Below are 6,958 nucleotides of genomic sequence, written 5' to 3'. Positions count from 1 at the left end.
CACAGAATCCAACACTGCTTTGAACAGAGTTCATCCCTTAGCTCTCGTCTTTGAAGCCACATTAACTTCTCCTCCTGTTGTACTCCAGCACATTTCTACCTGGGAGTGAATCAACACTGAAGGGCTAGATCATAGTGTTCTACCATTTGCTGAGAACTACCCGGTACACACCCTGTGGTCTTCACTTCTCCGGTCCAATATTATCTAATCCTCAATAGGTTGTTCCTCTCAATAGTTTACATTTGTGTAATTTTCACCAACTGCAAAGGATTATAATTATAATTCAGGTTATAATTCTTGTTTCTAGACATTACCAGCTTATAATTATAGATGTTTAACCTAGACATTACCAGGTTATAATTATAGATGTTTCTTTCCAGGTTCTTTATAGAGTTTCAGACATTACAGGTTATAATTATAGATCTCCTCCCTGTCTCTCCAGTTAGATGTTTAACTCATTACCAGGTTATAATTATTGATGTTTAACCTAGACATTACCAGGTTATAATTATAGATGTTTAACCTAGACATTACCAGGTTATAATTATAGATGTTTAACCTAGACATTACCAGGTTATAGTTAGATACCAGTTTAACCTAGACATTACCAGGTTATAATTATAGATGTTTAACCTAGACATTACCAGGTTATAGTTAGATGTTTAACCTAGACATTACCAGGTTATAATTATAGATGTTTAACCTAGACATTACCAGGTTATAGTTAGATGTTTAACCTAGACATTACCAGGTTATAATTATAGATGTTAACCTAACATTACCAGGTTATAGTTAGATGTTTAACATTACCAGGTTATAATTATAGATGTTTAACCTAGACATGTTTTAGACCAGGTTATAATTATAGATGTTTAACCTAGACATTACCAGGTTATAGTTAGATGTTTAACCTAGACATTACCAGGTTATAATTATAGATGTTTAACCTAGACATTACCAGGTTATAATTATAGATGTTTAACCTAGACAGGTTATAATTATGAGTTAACCTAGACATTGCAGGTTATAGTTAGATGTTTAACCTAGACAGGTTATAATTATAGATGTTTAACCTAGACATTACCAGGTTATAATTATAGATGTTTAACCTAGACATTACCAGGTTATAATTATAGATGTTTAACCTAGACATTACCAGGTTATAATTATAGATGTTTAACCTAGACATTACCAGGTTATAATTATAGATGTTTAACCTAGACATTACCAGGTTATAATTATAGATGTTATAATTATAGATGTTTAACCTAGACATTACCAGGTTATAATTATAGATGTTTAACCTAGACATTACCAGTTATAATTATAGATGTTTTACCAGGTTATAGTTATAGATGTTTATCCTAGACATTACCAGGTTATAATTATAGATGTTTAACCTAGACATTACCAGGTCCTAATTATAGATGTTTAACCTAGACATTACCAGGTTATAATTATAGATGTTTAACCTAGACATTACCAGGTTATAATTATAGATGTTTAACCTAGACATTACCAGGTTATAGTTATAGATGTTTAACCTAGACATTACCAGGTTATAGTTATAGATGTTTAACCTAGACATTACCAGGTTATAGTTATAGATGTTTAACCTAGACATTACCAGGTTATAATTATAGATGTTTAACCTAGACATTACCAGGTTATAATTATAGATGTTTAACCTAGACATTACCAGGTTATAATTATAGATGTTTATCCTAGACATTACCAGGTTATAGTTAGATGTTTAACCTAGACATTACCAGGTTCTAATTATAGATGTTTAACCTAGACATTACCAGGTTCTAATTATAGATGTTTAACCTAGACATTACCAGGTTCTAATTATAGATGTTTAACCTAGACATTACCAGGTTCTAATTATAGATGTTTAACCTAGACATTACCAGGTTATAGTTAGATGTTTATCCTAGACATTACCAGGTTATAATTATAGATGTTTAACCTAGACATTACCAGGTTATAATTAGATGTTTATCCTAGACATTACCAGGTTATAATTATAGATGTTTATCCTAGACATTACCAGGTTATAGTTATAGATGTTTAACCTAGACATTACCAGGTTATAATTATAGATGTTTATCCTAGACATTACCAGGTTATAATTATAGATGTTTATCCTAGACATTACCAGGTTATAATTATAGATGTTTAACCTAGACATTACCAGGTTATAGTTATAGATGTTTATCCTAGACATTACCAGGTTATAATTATAGATGTTTATCCTAGACATTACCAGGTTATAATTATAGATGTTTATCCTAGACATTACCAGGTTATAATTATAGATGTTTAACCTAGACATTACCAGGTTCTAATTATAGATGTTTAACCTAGACATTACCAGGTTATAATCATAGATGTTTATCCTAGACATTACCAGGTTATAGTTAGATGTTTAACCTAGACATTACCAGGTTATAATTATAGATGTTTAACCTAGACATTACCAGGTTATAATTATAGATGTTTAACCTAGACATTACCAGGTTATAATTATAGATGTTTAACCTAGACATTACCAGGTTATAATTATAGATGTTTAACCTAGACATTACCAGGTTATAATTATAGATGTTTAACCTAGACATTACCAGGTTATAATTATAGATGTTTAACCTAGACATTACCAGGTTATAATTATAGATGTTTAACCTAGACATTACCAGGTTATAATCATAGATGTTTATCCTAGACATTACCAGGTTATAATCATAGATGTTTATCCTAGACATTACCAGGTTATAATTATAGATGTTTATCCTAGACATTACCAGGTTATAATTATAGATGTTTATCCTAGACATTACCAGGTTATAATTATAGATGTTTAACCTAGACATTACCAGGTTATAATTATAGATGTTTAACCTAGACATTACCAGTTTATAATTATAGATGTTTAACCTAGACATTACCAGGTTATAATTATAGATGTTTAACCCTAGACATTACCAGGTTATAATTATAGATGTTTAACCTAGACATTACCAGGTTATAGTTATAGATGTTTAACCTAGACATTACCAGGTTATAGTTATAGATGTTTAACCTAGACATTACCAGGTTATAGTTATAGATGTTTATCCTAGACATTACCAGGTTATAATTATAGATGTTTATCCTAGACATTACCAGGTTATAATTATAGATGTTTATCCTAGACATTACCAGGTTATAGTTATAGATGTTTAACCTAGACATTACCAGGTTATAGTTATAGATGTTTAACCTAGACATTACCAGGTTATAATTATAGATGTTTAACCTAGACATTACCAGGTTATAAGTATAGATGTTTAACCTAGACATTACCAGGTTATAGTTATAGATGTTTATCCTAGACATTACCAGGTTATAATTATAGATGTTTAACCTAGACATTACCAGGTTATAATTATAGATGTTTAACCTAGACATTACCAGGTTATAATTATAGATGTTTAACCTAGACATTACCAGGTTATAATTATAGATGTTTAACCTAGACATTACCAGGTTATAGTTATAGATGTTTAACCTAGACATTACCAGGTTATAATTATAGATGTTTAACCTAGACATTACCAGGTTATAATTATAGATGTTTAACCTAGACATTACCAGGTTATAGTTATAGATGTTTATCCTAGACATTACCAGGTTATAATTATAGATGTTTAACCTAGACATTACCAGGTTATAATTATAGATGTTTAACCTAGACATTACCAGGTTATAGTTATAGATGTTTAACCTAGACATTACCAGGTTATAATTATAGATGTTTAACCTAGACATTACCAGGTTATAATTATAGATGTTTAACCTAGACATTACCAGGTTATAGTTATAGATGTTTATCCTAGACATTACCAGGTTATAATTATAGATGTTTAACCTAGACATTACCAGGTTATAATTATAGATGTTTAACCTAGACATTACCAGGTTATAATTATAGATGTTTAACCTAGACATTACCAGGTTATAGTTATAGATGTTTATCCTAGACATTACCAGGTTATAATTATAGATGTTTAACCTAGACATTACCAGGTTATAATTATAGATGTTTAACCTAGACATTACCAGGTTAGACAATTATAGATGTTTATCCTAGACATTACCAGGTTATAATTATAGATGTTTATCCTAGACATTACCAGGTTATAGTTATAGATGTTTAACCTAGACATGAATCAAATATCCAGTACATTGAGTGTTACACCTGCAGTTCACATGGCTCATCAAAACTGTGCCTGTGTTGATCTACACTTCAGACCACTGGTGTTCCTATCCGGGCCAGTAAGAGAGCTCAGATCAACATCCTCATCAACAGAATCGGTGGCTTTCCGTGAGTACATACAGTCTATGGTTTCTGAATGATTTCCATCTCACAACCACCACTCAAGTCCAGCTAGCTAAAGACATATAGTTTCTGTTTCTGAATGATTTCCTTCTTTTGTTTAATTATTTCCGTCTCACAACCAACACCCAAGTTCAAGTATCAACAATAAAGCTCATAATCTTTATGATATCTATATTATTACCTTCCATTGTTGAGTGATTTTCTTACAATCTATTTTCCTTCACAGGAAAACCAAATCCCTAAACGAGACCATCTTCCCTGTCATGTTTATCAATGAGGTGAGATAATCACCGTTTCATTTGACTCCACGAAAATATACAACTTCTGTAGAATATGACATTTCAATTCAGAAAATGTTCATTTGAATCCAGGCGTTTAATCGCATGAAGTGTTTTGTTCAGACGGTAGTGATTGACGACGTGTCTCTGCACTCCACAAACTGTTGCTGATGGTGATGCTGGTGTCCAACTCCCCTCTTGTCCTGGTTGGTCTGGGGGCCATCCTGCTGCCGGTGTTCATCGGACTCATCGTCTGCGAATACAAACAGAAGGTTTGACCACGACCATGTTTCTTCCCGTTTTTTTAAAAGCATTTATTTAACGAGGCAAGTCAGTTAAGAACAAATTGTTATTTACAATTACAGCCTAGGAACAGTGGGTTAACTGCCTTGTTCAGGGGCAGAACTGACAGATTTCTACCTTGTCAGCTCGGGGGATTCGATCTAGCAACCTTTCGGTTACTGGTCCTACACGCTAACCACCAGACTACCTGCCGCCTCTACACTCTAACCACTAGGCTACCTGCCGCCTCTACACTCTAACCACAGGACTACCTGCCGCCTCTACACTCTAACCACTAGGCTACCTGCCACCACTACCTCTAACCACTAGAATACCTGCCACCTCTGACACTCTGGAACCACTAGACTACCTGCCTCGCCTCTACACTCCTAACCACTAGGCTACCTTCCGCCTCCACACTCTAACCACTAGAATACCTGCCGCCTCTACACTCTAACCACTCTAACCACTGGACTGGACTGCCTGCTCATCTGCACTCTAACCACTGGACTGCCTGCCGCCTCTGCACTCTAACCACCAGGACTACCTGCCTCCTCTGCACTCCTAACCACTAGGCTACCCTGCCGCCTCTACACTCTAACCACTAGGCTACCTGCCGCCTCCACACACTAACCACTGGCTACCTGCCGCCTCCACACTCCTAACCACTGGCTACCTGCCGCCTCTGCACTCTAACCACTAGGCTACCTGCCGCCTCTGCACTCTAACCACTGGACTGCCACCGCCTCACACTCTAACCACTGGACTACCTGCCGCCTCTGCACTGCCTAACCACTAGACTACCTGCCCCCTCTGCACTCTAACCACTGGACTACCTGCCGCCTCTACACTCTAACCACTGGACTACCTGCCTCCTCTGCACTCCTGGCCACTGGACTGCCTACCGCCCTCTGCACTCAACCACTGGACTACCTGCCACCTCTACACTCTAACCACTGGACTACCTGCCTCCTCTACACTCTAACCACTGGACTACCTGCCACTGGCCTGCCTCCTCTGCACTCTAACCACTAGACTGCCCTGCCTCCTCTACACTCTAACCACTGGACTACCTGCCACCTCTACACTCTAACCACTGGACTACCTGCCTCCTCTGCACTCTAACCACTGGACTACCTGCCTCCTCTGCACTCTAACCACTGGACTACCTGCCTCCTCTACACTCTAACCACTCAGACTACCCGGGCCTCCTCTACACTCTAACCACTGGGCTACCTGCCACCTCTACACTCTAACCACTGGACTACCTGCCTCCTCTACACTCTAACCACTAGACTACCTGCCTCCTCCTGCACTCTAGCCATGGACTGCCTGCTTGCTCCTCTGCACTCTGACCACTGGACAACCTGCCTCATCTGCACTCACAACCGCTGGACTATATCCTCTGCACTCAGCCACTGGACTATGCCTCCTCTGCACTCCTGGCCACTGGATATATATCATCACAACCACTGGACTGCCTGTCCTCTGCCTCCTGACCGCTGGACTGCCCTGCCTCCTCTGCACTCTGACCATATGGACTATATCCTCTGCACTCTAACCACTGGACTACCTCCTCTGCACTCTAACCACTGGACTACTCCTCTGCACTCCTGGCCACTGGACTACCTGCCTCCTCTGCACTCTGGCCACTGGACTGCCTGCCTCCTCTGCACTCAACCACTGGACTGCCTTGCCGCCTCTGCACTCCTGACCGCTGGACTGCCTGCCTCCTCTGCACTCTGGCCACTGGACTGCCTGCCTCCTCTGCACTCTAACCACTGGACTACCTGCCTCCTCTGCACTCTAACCATGGACTACCTGCCTCCTCTGCACTCAACCGCTGGACTACCTGCCTCCTCTACACTCACAACCACTGGACTACCTGCCTCCTCTGCACTCTAACCACTGGACTACCTGCCTCCTCTACCTCAACCACTGGACTACCTACCGCCTCTGCACTCTAACCACTGGACTACCTGCCTCCTCTACACTCTAACCACTAGACTACCTG

The 6,958-nt window shown here is 38.5% G+C and overlaps 1 long non-coding RNA gene across 1 annotated transcript; it reads left to right on the top strand.

Annotated features, from left to right (window-relative positions):
* The first annotated feature begins 4,289 nt into the window (after positions 1–4,289).
* Positions 4,290–4,808, top strand: LOC124030532. The gene is made up of 3 exons (XR_006837980.1): positions 4,290–4,369; positions 4,611–4,662; positions 4,786–4,808. It is a non-coding gene; the product is annotated as an uncharacterized LOC124030532 (long non-coding RNA).
* Positions 4,809–6,958: the final 2,150 nt, after the last annotated feature.

This window comes from Oncorhynchus gorbuscha, unplaced genomic scaffold, assembly GCF_021184085.1.
Source record: "Oncorhynchus gorbuscha isolate QuinsamMale2020 ecotype Even-year unplaced genomic scaffold, OgorEven_v1.0 Un_scaffold_12417, whole genome shotgun sequence".
Classification (NCBI taxonomy): Eukaryota; Metazoa; Chordata; class Actinopteri; order Salmoniformes; family Salmonidae; genus Oncorhynchus; species Oncorhynchus gorbuscha.
This window is presented reverse-complemented; position numbering and strand designations above follow the sequence as displayed.